The 13737-nt window shown below is 38.0% G+C and overlaps 1 protein-coding gene and 1 pseudogene across 5 annotated transcripts in view; one reads left to right on the top strand and one right to left on the bottom strand.

The window, feature by feature from the left end:
* Positions 1 to 13737, bottom strand: part of GRID2 (glutamate ionotropic receptor delta type subunit 2) — a 781470-nt gene that overhangs the window by 163463 nt on the left and 604270 nt on the right. The window lies entirely within an intron of this gene.
* Positions 2492 to 10450, top strand: LOC137856576 (TATA box-binding protein-associated factor RNA polymerase I subunit A-like; annotated as a pseudogene).

Raw genomic sequence — 13737 nt, 5'->3', positions numbered from 1 at the left:
TAAGAAAAAAAATGTCTTTTTGAATGGGACAAACATGTCTTTTCTAGGTTTGACTCAGTGCTTTGTAATTTCTCCTGGCATCTGGCTGGTTATTTCATCCTATATCAAAAACTCTCCCACATTGAAATCAATCCTAGGTGCATAACATAACATGAATTACTACCTTAAAAAACAACACTACACCTCTCCTTAAATGCAGAAGAACAAAAGATAAAGCAGCGTCTGAAAGTCAAGAAATAGTGACTGCTATTCTTTAGCTAATACATTAATCTTATCTTAAAAAACAATAAAAAAAATCCCAGACAGCTAATTCTTTCACCCAGATCCCATATCAAAGACCCAAGAAATAGAGTAAAATCTACTGACTGCAGTCATCTTTGGATCAGACCTCTTATGTTTAAATGCTCAGCCCCACTTTTATTTTGCTCTTCTCAAATTCTCAAGGAATCTGGCTGAAAAATTCATCGCGAATAAATCTTGCTGAATGAATTGACACATTACATTTCCTAGTGATTTGTTCATAGCATCTAAGTATTAACATGATTCAGCAAAAACAGAATATGGTGGTGACTCAGACCATTATTTCAGCATTCCATTTCTTGGACTGGAGAGCTGAAACTTTTTTTATCAAACCATCCAGCAGGACGGGACTCTGTGGTGCATCCTTGGCAGATATATTTAGCATGGAATTCCTAGCCAAAGAGGGAAGACGAGCTATGATGAATGACTTCAGGCTGCATGCACAGACTTCCAGCCTTAGGGTGTGCCATGCGACTGGCAACAGGACCAGCAGCTCTGGCAGTCCATATAGCCTACAAAGTTGGGTGGAATCAATTTATTATCCATCATATTAAGTTTGGAGTCATATATTTTTTTTTAATCTCTTGAACTCCTAGTCCTGGCACTCTGAGACAAAACATATAATTAAAACCTTCAGTTTATTGTTAGAGTTTAGGAAATCGGTGGATAAGCAAAGACAGTGAAATCCCATAGGAAATAACTGGTGCATAGTGGGAAGAAAAGGGATGGGATTACTTGGAATAAAGAAAGGCTCTCTCCTGAATTCTTTGTATCAAAATTTTCTGTAAAACCTCTAATTATTACAACACAAGACCTGCAATTCTAAAATCTAGGGTTTAATACCAGGCTTCTCAAATCTGTTTTTGTTCTTATGCCAAGCAGATGCATTTGCTATACTTCTAATTCACTTTCTGTGCAGCAGTGAAAACCACTCAACAACAACAACAACAACAAAATATTCCAAAACCCAGAAGATGGCAGAAAAGATACTGCATGTCATTAGAATAGAAAAATTCATTGCAGCTGCAGGAATCTGTATAGTCTGAGTTCATCTGCAAGTATAGAGAATGCACTGAGAAAAAATACTTTTATGGCTCAGAGCCAGATAGCACAATGTGTAAATTGGCTAGTTCTCATATATCTGTTCCCAAACCTTACTGCTGCCATATCAGTTATCTTCTTAAGATTTATGGCTAACAGATCTAAGTTAACACAGTTTACAGTGGTCTCTTTCCCCCCTTCCAATTACATGAATTCAGCAAAGCCCATAAGCACAAGGAAGCTGGACATATGAAGTGGAAATTGATAGCAGAGTTAGGATTTTTCCTGTAATGAAGCTACTGTCACCTGTCTTTAATATACAGCTAAGATGAATGTGAAGCCTCTTCTGTAGCACAGAAGATTCTTCACTTGCAATGCCTATAGTGCCCTATGAGATCCCTGCTAGAAAAACTTCGGGTGATTAAGAGCTTCCCACTGCCCCACATCAAGCACAAAAAAATCAAGGAAAGACACAAAAGATAGACAAGGTCCTAGCCAAGCAGTTCTGTATCCAATTAACTCAATGAAAATTCAGTAACTTTTCATAAACCTTCATTATCTCCTTTGATCATAGTTTGCCTTTTTATGACCCGTCCTAAACTTTAAAGGGAATGTTATCATCAATGTCACATTAAAGAATCGCAGCTCTCTTTCCACTCCTCACTCCCACTTTTGAAACCACAGGAATATAATGAACTACTTAAAATATATATATAGTCAAAGGTAAGATGTTGACAGCTGTGATGAGATGATTGAATTTCCTTTTATCTTGCTTTTTAAACCTATGCATCCAGGAGGAATATAAGTGCCACAACTCTATCCTGATGCAGAGTTCATGTGAGAAGAGCAATTCAATTGCCCATCATCAGTGCTGGCAAGAACCATAGCACAGTATAGACAAAATTCCAACAATTCTTTCACAGGGCTCTTATCACTCTGAGTGATTTTCTAACATGGTGGGATGACTCACATGACTGGAGTGCTGCAATGGATGTCTATAAACTCGTCAGAAGGGATAAGCTAGGAATGAGAGGCAGTGTGATAGCCCTGTATGTCAGAGTGTTTTTATTGTCTAGAGCTTAATAAAGGCGACAGCAGGGTTGAGTATTTATGGGTAAGAATCAGGGGGAAGGCCAATGAGACAGATATCATGGGAGTTTGCTATAGACTGCCTAGCCAGGATGAAAAGGCAGACAAAATATTCTATAACCAGCCAGAAGAAGTCTCACAATTGCTAGCCCTTGTTCTGGTGGACTTATCAGATGCCTCCTGGAAATACAACACAGAAGAGAGGAAACAATCTAGGACGTTTCTGGATTATGCAGAATTTAATTTCCTGATGCAGCTGGTGAGTGAACCTACTAGGTAATGTGCCTTGCTGGACCTTTTTCTTGTGAACGGAGAATGACTTGTGGCTGGTGCAAAGGTTGGAGGTCTTCTTGGGCACAGCAATCACTTATTAATAAGAGCTTTTGTTTCTTGGAAAAGTAGGGAGTGGGGATAGCAGAACTACCATTTTGTACTTCTGGAGGGCAGACTTTGGCCTATTAAGGAGACTGGTTGGCAGCGTCCCTTGCGAGGCAGCCCTGAAGGACAAAAGAGTCCAGGAAGGCTAGATGCTCTTCAAGAAAGAAATCCTAAAGGCACAGCAGCAAGCTGCTCCCATGTGCTGAAAGATGAGCCAGCATGGATGAAGACCAGCCTGGCTGAACAGAATGCTGTGGCTAGAGCTCAGGAAGAAAAAGAGGGTTTATGACCTTTGGAAGAAGTAGCAGGCCACTCGGAAGGACTACAAAGATGTCATGAGGCTCTGCAGAGAGAACATTAGAAGGCCCAAATCCCAGCCTGAGCTTAACCTGGCTATTGCTGCTAAAGACAAGACAAAATGTTTTTAGAAATACATAAACAAGAAAAGGAAGACTAAGGAGAATCTCCATCTTGTATTGGATATGGGGGGGAACCATAGTGACAAAAGATGAGGAAAAGACTGAGGTATTTAATGACTTTACCTCAGCCTTTAGTATAAGACCAGTTGTTCTCTGTGTACCCAGCCCCCCAAGCTGGTAGATATTTAGATGTGGTGCTTAGGGACATGGTTTAGTAGTAGACTTGGCAGTGCTAGATTAAGGGTTGGACTTCAAGATCTTAGAGGTCTTTTCCAACCTAAACAATTCTGTTATTCAAACACAACTCAGTTAGGTCAACTTGGTAAAGACAAGATTAAAACCAACAACAAAATAAATAAAATAAAATAAAAAACACAAACAGAAGACTATTATTTTTTCTTAAAAGCATCTTTTAATGCTGTCTGACACAAAGCAGTCTTACTGCCAAAGATAGACTAAGCAGTCCCTGTTGTCCACTCCTAACAATTACATCATTTTGGTTTGTATCAAAGGAATATCAAGGCATTCCAACAATTTGGCTTTCAACTTCATGTCTGAGCTCCCATTCTCTAAACTGGGATAGATTAGCTACCCTATCTCCTTAGGATGCCACTACTATAGCTTTATAAGTACCTATCACAGCTTAAAATAAATAAAATTTTATGAATACTTCAGTGACAAAAGCATTTGGTTAGAAAAATGCAGGACTAAATTTCAAATGGAACAGTTCAGAATGATGCTCCAAAGCACAACTTTGATTCCGGACCTTCTGCCTTTTTAGAAGTTTGCAACATTTCATGTAACTCCCTTAATCAATAAAATCAGTCCTGAGCTGATCCCCTAGTGTCTGAGTAGTCCTGCGCTTCCTATGTACCTCAACAGCTGTAAGACTGACCTTGCTACCCTACAGTACAAATTATTTCCCATGAAGATGAGTTAAGTAAACACTCACACAAATTCTATTCACATGCACTGCATATAGCACTCAATACTACATCACACATCCTATTTTATGATATTTTCCTTTCAACCCTATGGCTCTCAAAATTGCATAGTTTATTATGTGCTGACAGGCAGTTGATGCTATGGAAAACACAAGTTAAATGCCAGATTACTTTGAAGAGCGACTGAAAGCTGGTATATAACACAGGTAGACTTCTATTAGCAATAGATGTGAGCTGGCCTGCAGAGCTAATGCAAGAGATTTCTCATCTCAGTTTTGTAAATTCAGTTCCCACTGCTGTTAATGAGAATAGCACATTTAATTTTCTTTGTCAACAATCTGATAGCACAAGCATGGCCAAGTGAAATGCTTCCTACTCTGAATGCTGATTTATCAGATAACACAAAAGCTTATCAGTAATATGAATTAGTTTAAGCATCATATTAAATAATGAAACAATATTTTTTTAAGGGTAAATCAGACAGGAATTGCAAAAGAAATATTGCAGTCACAGATACTGAACTATGATGTATATGAGTTTAATTTACAAATTGTGAGCTACATAAGTTAGCATCTATTCTATCTGTATTTAAAATATACTTCATAAATTGCTATAGAGGCCGAAGAGATTTCTGAAAGTTTCCAGAGAGTTCTAATTTTGGCAAAAACTCTGATACCCTTCTTTGCAAGATTACGATCAATTATCATATATGATAGCCCAGATGGTATGCATTCAAAGAAATAATGATCCAGTATTAAATATTTCATTTACATAATGAATTACCTGGGAAAATTTTATGTGATCATCAAAGATTATTAATCTTATCAGGTTGATTAATTTTAATGTGAAACCACATCCATCTTCAAGAATTTTGGACAGCAGCTCTATTTTAACAGAATGATAACAACTAAACTCTGCCCTCCAAATAACAATAATACCATACCTTAAAAATAATACTACTGATGAAGAGAAATTCAGGGATCACTATGTAAAAGACAGACAAAATTCATGACCTGGCATAAAGTAAGAAGTAATGCAAGAATTTTGATATCACAAATAGCAAAAACATGAAACCTGAGCAAAGCAGAACATGGCTTTACTTGCCCAAAGGAAAGTTTGCTTGTTTTTTTGATATGGGAACACTAAATCGTTCAAAGATAATCTCAAACTCCATCTTATCTATAATTTTAAGGCACAGCTGATGTGCGTGATTAGACTTGAGAGTCTTACTTCAAAGCCTGACAGAAAAAGCCACCAAGATTTGCTGGTTTTATTTCTCTTCTTTTCGAGCTTCTAAAAGCTGCTGGAGAAGAGTATTAGTGGCATAGGTTTGTTGAGATATTCCTCAAATTCTCATTATTAGAGGTAATTGGTAATAGTACTTTTAATGTAAATTACTACCTTTGCTATTTGTTATGTGGTATTATTACTGTGATTATTGCTGTTGTGTTTAGATATCTAATCAGTACTAATATTATTATCATAATGGTGACTGTGAGAAGAACTAGAAGCTCCCATTTGGTGAATTAAAATACAAGGAGGAGCAGCCTCTGTTCCTCAATCATTTCAAGATGCTGCTGTCAATCAAGTGCTGCTTTACAGTTCAACATCTGTTGGAAATATTTTCCCTTTCCAGTGAAGCTCAGCTGCAGCTCAGCTACACCATATGTGAATTTTTAGGCTTTTCTTGTTCATGTTGAAGAAATACTTTGTTTATAAAAATAAAATGATTAAGACTCTCTCCCATCTCACAGGGGTTATTTAGGAATGACAGTCAGTTGCTAGTGGCTTGGACTGGATTCAGATCAGTGACGTAAATAAAGGACATTCTGTAATTTGTTGTCATTTCCTGAACCAGGCACAATGGTGTTTTACATGTTCACATCAAGGGAAAGCATGTAATTTGATCAAGCTGCAAGTGCAAACTTCTTGGCAGAGCCTGAGGGAAAGCAATGACAATAATAAAACAGATAGGCAGGTTGTCAAGAGAAGTGAAAGCACTTTTAACTGCACACTTTTGAAGAAAATCCTGCAGTGGAGGGGCTAAAAATGTTGTCTACAAGAGTGCCCCTGGCTACCCTGGAGTTGAAGGATTAGTTCACGAACTGTGGACATGTCATTACTAAATGAACTCAGATAAGAGTTAAGTTCATTCATTCATTCAACTCTGTTTTTGGCAGTGGAGCAAATTCTCAGTGATGTAAATCGGGACGGGAGCTGTGACAATTTCCAGCATGACAGTGCCTGACCCTAGAAGTATTTATTTTGCTTGAAAAAGTAAAGACAGTTTATATGCAAATTAGATGCAGCTTTCCAGCTCTGTATAATTTGTCAATATGGGTGTTAATTTCACAAAGACTGAGCAATTTCTGTTCTAGAATAATAATAGGACTTGATCCTACCAACCCTTACTTGTAGCAGTGATCTTCTTGTAGTGGTGGGACTGAAGGCTTAAAATAAAGACTACTGTTGTGAACAGTTCTGGGATAATGCACATCATGTGATGCTTTCTTTTCAACAATTTCTTTGATGTATTCCTTGATCTGGTTCAGAATAATGAGTAATATTAAGAGTTAAAATGAAATGCTAGGATATCTATTAGAAATCAGCTTTCCTGAATTTTCAGGGAGTGGTATTTTTTTACAATTGGAACTGTGTGTAGATAAAATGTGATTTTATAAGGGAAATCTGATATTAAAACTACTGTTACCTTTTCTCCTCTTCATTATAAATGGATTTATATCTGAATGTAGAAAACATTATGGAGCTTAAGCCTGTCACATGAAGCTTTTCTTGGGAGAACTTCCCCTCCTGGGAGTTTCAGGTATAAATCCAGATTCTCTGATTTATTTCCAGCATTGATAGCAATGGTCTTGATCTGCAGACTCTGCTTTTAAGGATTTGAAAAGTCTTAAAGCATCTTTAAAACCGGGGGTGCTAAATCCTTTTCAAGGTGTGTCATAAGATCATAATGCAGGCTATAGGCATACTATATTTTTCAGAAAAGACATGTTTAAAAGTGTTTTCTCAGACACAATACTGAATTATATCATTTCATCTGAAAACTACCAAAATAAAATTATCAGATGCAGAAAATGAGTAACTGCATTTCACTTCCATCTTCATTTCACCTTCTCCTTAAAACACTTGAATTTATTTTGTTTTCATTTTCTTCTGACCTAATAAACATTGACATCAGGATTATCAGTTGACTAACTGAAATCCATCCTAATTACAACGTACATGTTGTGAAATGCTTTTGGTAATGTTTTCTAATAATTTTTCTCCAAAACAATCTGTTTATAATAAAGTTTCTAAGGAAAACAATTGATACTATTACGTGATAAATATATCCTGTGATACAAGTTTACATTCATAAACTTCTTAAAGCTAGGCAATTAGTTTTCTAGAATTCATCTTAAAATAAAGCTTACAAATGTCTGTTCTGTTTTAATAACTACTCTAAACCCTTGTATTTGGAACACTGACATGATTGGTGAATTAGTTAACTTAGTTAAGCACACAGTCTTGATTGATTTTGCTTTCTTTTGTTTATCCTGAGTTCTTTTCTAATATGCCAATATTATTTCTATCCACTTCAGGTCTGTCTTTCATTCATTCTTTATATCCCTTCTTTTTTCCTTCATTTCCTGTTTCCTGTTAGACACAATCTCTCCATCCATGCCAAAAGCAGTGGTTAGACTTGGCTTCTACTAAAATGCCACGGATGTCTTTTAATCTGCACTTAAAGTGTGGAAAGACTCAAGCGCTTCTCATAGTATCATAATGGTTTGGGTTAGAAGGGACCTTAAAGATCATCTAGTTCCAACTCCCCTGCCGTAAGCAGGGACTCTTTCCACTAGACCAGGATTTCCAAAGCGCAATCCAAACTGGCCTTGAACACTTCCAGGGATGGGGCATCCATAGCTTCTCTGGGCAACCTGTGCCAGTGCCTCACCCTCACAGTAAAGAATTTATTCATTATATCTAATCTAAACCTACCCTCTTTTAGTTTAAGTCATTACTCCTTGTCCTATCACTACTCTCCTGCTTTCCTGTAGGCACCCTTTAGGTACTGGAAGACCACTATAAGGTCTCCCCAGAGCCTTCCCTTTTCCAGGCTGAACAACCCCAACTCCCTCAGCCTGTCTTCATAGGAGAGGTGCTCCAGTCCCTTGGTCATCCTCATGGTCTTCCTCTGTCTGGATTTGCTCTGATAGGTCTATGTCCTTCTTGTGCTGGGGGCCCCAGAGCTGAATGCAGCACTCCAGGAGGGTCTCATGAGAGCAGAGCAGAGGGCAAGAATCACCTCCCTTGCCCGCCTGGCCATGCTTATTTTGATGCGGCCCAGGATATGGTTGGCTTTCTGGGCTGCAAGCACACATTGATGGCTCATGCTGAGTTTATCCACTGATGCCCCCAAGTCCTTCCTCTGCAGGGTTGTTTTCAATCTATTCTCTACCCAGCCTGTATTTGTGCTTGGGGTTGTCCCAGCCCAGTTGCAGAACCTTGCACTTGGCCTTGTTGAACCTCACAAGGTTCTCACAGGCCCACCTCTCAAGCCTGTCAAGGTCCCTCTGGATGGCATCCCATCCCTTCCTTCCAGAATGTCAACTGCACCACACTGCTTGGTGTCATCAGCAAACTTGCTGAGGGAACACTTGATTCCGAGTCTGTCACTGACAAAGATATTAAACAGTGCCAGTCCCAACACTGCACACCTTTAGGTTACTTAGCTGGTCTTGAACCTGATGTTCTCCTACAGTGGGCAGTTCTTCATCTTTCAGTCACTGCCTTTGCCATTTGGGACTTGGGCTATGTGGCTATAGTCATTGCCAGTGAAGACTAAGGCAAAAAAATGATCAGACTGGGAGGATTAGAAAATGGTAACCTAGAAGTATTAGTATTATCATAGCAGTATTAACACTTATCTGAGTCAAAAGCCATTGCTGAAATCAAAATTAAAAATAAAGTAGTTCATTAGTCAGTGCTGTTTCACAAGAGAATGTTCAACTTATATCATGCTAATGAGGTTAAAAACAGACAAGTAACATCTTCCAGAAAAAAAAAAAAAATCTTTTCCATACTCTTAATGTCACCTGACTACTTGTAATGTCATTTACCAACAATAAAACAGGTAAATAAGCGTAAATAAGAATCACAGAACATTAGGGATTGGAAGGGACCTTGAAAGAACATCTAGTCCAATCCCCCTGCCAGAGCAGGAATACCTAAATCATGTCACACAGGAACGTGTCCAGGTGGCCCCGCTCCCCGCCACGGTCAAAATGGCGGCCACCCTCAGGCAGCGAGGGTTGTAGTGGCCGTGCTACCGCTAGGCCCCCAGTAACGGCTGCTGCGCCGGCCGCTCCCCATGCGGCCATGGACAGCTCTCCTTGGCTAAGGCGGGGAATGCCCTGCTGCAGGCCCTGCACCAGTCCTGCCTGCCACAGCACTTCTACTGAGCCCCATCTTTCCATGAACACAAATTAAGCGTCACGAAGAGCAAGGAAGCATGTTTAAATTACATTCTGGATGCCACACTACAGAAGCAGTGGAAAAGAGCTGCAGAGTTTCTGACCTTCTACACTGAGGCACTAGAGAAAGACTTTTCTACAGAATACGTGGGTCCGTCAGAGATTGTTTGGAGAATAGGAACAGAAATTCTGTGCAACTATTCACATAGCAGCATAAGAGTTCAACTCTTTCATAGATGAAAACTTTAGGAGTAAAAAGGTACTTGAAGGTTTAGGTGAAGCCTACCAAAACCTGTCCCTGGCAAAAAGCTGAAGGTTTGGAGAACAAACAACTGTTCAGGATAAAGAGATGGAACTGATTCAGGCTTACGGGGGACTGCTGTACTACTATAGCCGGTCTAAGCAGAACATCCTCTTAGAGTATGAGAAGGATGGATTTGAAGACTTGTCTGTTGAATGGGAAATGCACAGTTGCTTTCAGAAGGCAGCAGTGAATTTAAAGGAGATCAGTAAAATACCTGGACTCTGGGATCTGTTTGTGACATCCTGTGTGGATTTGTTGGAGTTCTATAGAGACCATCACGAAGCTCACAAAGTAATAAGTGAATATGCCTAAAACTGAAAGTTTGTGGCTAATCCCAATGCTCATGTTTAATTCTATCAGTTCCTACAGAGACATGGTGCATCAAAGAAATCACTCATATCTGCACTCAAGATCTTGCATGATATTGTTCCCTCTCATGAAGTAATGACAGATTTTAATATCATGCTCCAAAAATCAAAGCCCCACACAGTTGTTTGAAATATCTACAGAGCACAAAGAATGTAGAAAGAAATACCAAGTTTATTCTAGTACTTTTCTTTAGCACTTACTACTGCCATTGCTAGAAACAGGTCAGGTCAATTTTTAGTCTGACTTTGTACAGCAGTTCTTGTCCTACAAAACTGGCAGATCTAAATGCCACATCAGTTCACAGAGCGTTGCCAAAAGAATGTCACCAATATTCAAACCTCATCCATCAGTCTCATTTAGGAAACTGTTTTTATGCAGGATAGCACATACCATATGAACCTGCTTAGTCCTGCTGCAACTTGAACTTATTTTAAATAACTACATCCTTTCTTGCTCTATTATTATTTTTAATAAGGATGAAATTAAGCCTGGCCTAAAATCTTTACCTGAATCTGACCCTGTACACATTTCCTTCCTAACATCTATACTTGAAATGTATAATCTCCATAGATAGCCTTGTGCCTTCACAAACTATAAAACATTAAGTATATAACCCAAAATAATGTCTGCCTCACTGAAACAATGTTAAATCAAACTTAAAAGCTCAAAGGCAGTTTAAAAAATAAATAAATAAAAGCTTGGTTTCTTTTAAATAGAATAGGTTGAGTTGTCTAGGGAAAATCTCTTTCCCTGTTTAACCTTCTCTCCCATTTTTGTCCTCCCCTCCATTAATAGTACTTAGTTTCTCCAGGTTGCTGCACATCTCTCCAGGGGACTCCTTTTACATATGGAGCCACAGGGTTGCAGAATTTCAAACAGGGATTTTTAAGCCACATTCTCTTCATTTGGGTAAATGTTAAGAGCATTTAAACAACAACAACAAAGGAACAGAAATATCAAAGAGGATGGAGCTAGAACTTTCAATGAGCCGTGGCTGTGCTAACACATTGTAAGGATATAAAGACACAATTCTGGAGATCATTAAAAATGTTTTTTTTTTTTTTTTTTTCATATTATTTTATTGCTCATTAAGTGAATTTTTATTTCTTTCAAAACTTGTTACAGTGCTGCCATAGTAGGCAACACATACCAAATTCATGTTCTTTCATGTAGACTTCAGGCCATGTGGCCACATAACATATATTTTGCAGTCATACATATATTTTGCAAGCTGTCAAATCTCTGTATCACTTATTATTCCTGCTATCATCCCAGGGTATTTTCATGAGCCAAGACACTTTTTTGTTTGTTTTGAACAACCAGCAAAAAGAGACAAAAAAATACCTAATGCAACATTTCCATTTTCCAAGACAAGTTTCACAGAACTCAGATAAAGGGGCCCTTGATGCTTCTGCAATGCATACACTCCCTTGATACTCAAGTTTCAGTATCAAGTGACTGAACAATAAAAATGAAAAGTCTGATTCTTCTTCTAATAAACAAATAAGTAAACTTTTATAAAAATATTTACTGGCCAACATATACTTTAGGAAAACTCTGTACTACTAAATTTTCTAGTGAATGAAAAAAATAAAATTACATACCTTGCCTACCCTGCCCAGGTTATCATGTAATTCATAGAATCATAGAATCATAGAATATCCTGAGTTGGAAGGGACCCTTAAGGATCATCAAGTCCAACTCTTGACACCGCACAGGTCTACCCAAAAGTTCAGACCATGTTCAGTTAACTCATTCAGTTAACTCATTCTCTGGTAAGTGCAAATTACTTAGAGGGAAGAAAAATAACGTAGAAAAGAAAAATAATGTAGGAAAAAATTCCTTGGTTCCTTGGTTACATCACACATTTCACCACCCCAGTTTTTTGATCATCACATAAGGAAGCAGAGCACAAAATCATGACACACACAGATGAAAATAACAGAAATAGGAAGGGAGACAATTTAATTGACACTGTTGAGGTACCTACTCCTGCTAGATACCTTCAGAGGAAAGTCACTGACATTTATTTTCAATTGATCGGTACGGTAGCTAACAGGGTCTCAGAATTATTAATTTTATAGAGACATCTCTCTTTTTTTTTTTTTCCCCTCAAAAAGTAATGTTAGGTTAAATGTTGCCCAATTTGATTGTGGATGGTGAAATTTAGTTAGCTCTATCTTTTATTTGATTTCTGAAAAGATCCTGAAGTAGATAAAATCTACTGTATATATGACTGGGTGTCAGCACCAACAATCCCCTTTTCTTTCCCTTCTCAAAGTGAGTTTACCTGGATGATGGTAAGTGGAAGTTCAGTTTTCTGTTCATTCTACTGATTTATCTTTTTCATAAGTAAGCACTGACCTTACCTTCTTCTCCCAACTTTTCTCTATTTTTTTTAATTGCCCTGTCCTTGAAAAAAACCACAACACACAAACAAACAAATCACCATAATTCTAGCCAGAACCAGAAATCCTGGCATTTCCAAGTTGATGATCTAATCAAACAGGCCTATAACAGTAAAACAGTGCTGATAGGTAACTTGGATTAAGTCAAGGGGCACGCAGTTCTCCCAGTTGGAATACAAGGAGTCAGCTTTGGGCTTGGGTGGGAGATACATGAAGAAAATGCAAAGGAAATGGAAAGTTGGGTCTTCATATACTGTTGTTTGGAGAGAGTTAAAAGTACTAGATTCTCAGCACCAAATTTTCATATGCATACTTTTTTTTTTTTTTTTTTTAACTGTATCGAGTTACTTTTCTCCTGATGTTTGCATCTTACTTTTCAACACTAATTGCTTCAGAGTACCAACCAGATGTAAAAAAATATATATGTTTTTTATTTTTAATGGGTGGACAACATCAGCCTCTTCTGCACAGGCTGCTAGAGGTTATCAAAAAGGTTACATTTTTTGCACCAGGAACAGAACTAGGTTTTACCCACAGGCTGAAAGAAACTCTCACAGTGCCAATGTCTTTAGCCATCCATCTCTAACATAAAATCCCAATGCACAAAGAAAATGTTTGTGTAATTCTTGGATTTAGTCTGTCTTATTTAATCGGTGTAAATATTTGTGGAGTCTCAGACAGAAAATACTCTAAGTACTGTAAAAAGACAGATTTTACATTTATAGTAGCAATGAACCTAAGACACGTTTACAGGACTGCAGTTCTGTCTCACAGCGAACTGCTTTCACCCAGAACTATTTAAGGAAAATATATACAGTTCTTCATCTACACTCAGACAAATAAAAGTGCTTTCACAGTAAACAGGCAATGTAAGATATTTAACAGCAACCCAAAAAGAGGATTATAAAACTACCACTTTTGACTTCAATGGAGAAGGAAACACCATGATTTCATGACTAGCCTTAAATGCCATGCAGCGCAGATAGTTCCTTCTACAGAAAAAGATGA

The sequence above is a fragment of the Anas acuta genome, chromosome 4, assembly GCF_963932015.1.
Source record: "Anas acuta chromosome 4, bAnaAcu1.1, whole genome shotgun sequence".
Lineage (NCBI taxonomy): Eukaryota > Metazoa > Chordata > Aves > Anseriformes > Anatidae > Anas > Anas acuta.
Note: the sequence above shows the minus strand (reverse complement) of the source record. Positions and strands in the feature narration are given on the sequence as shown.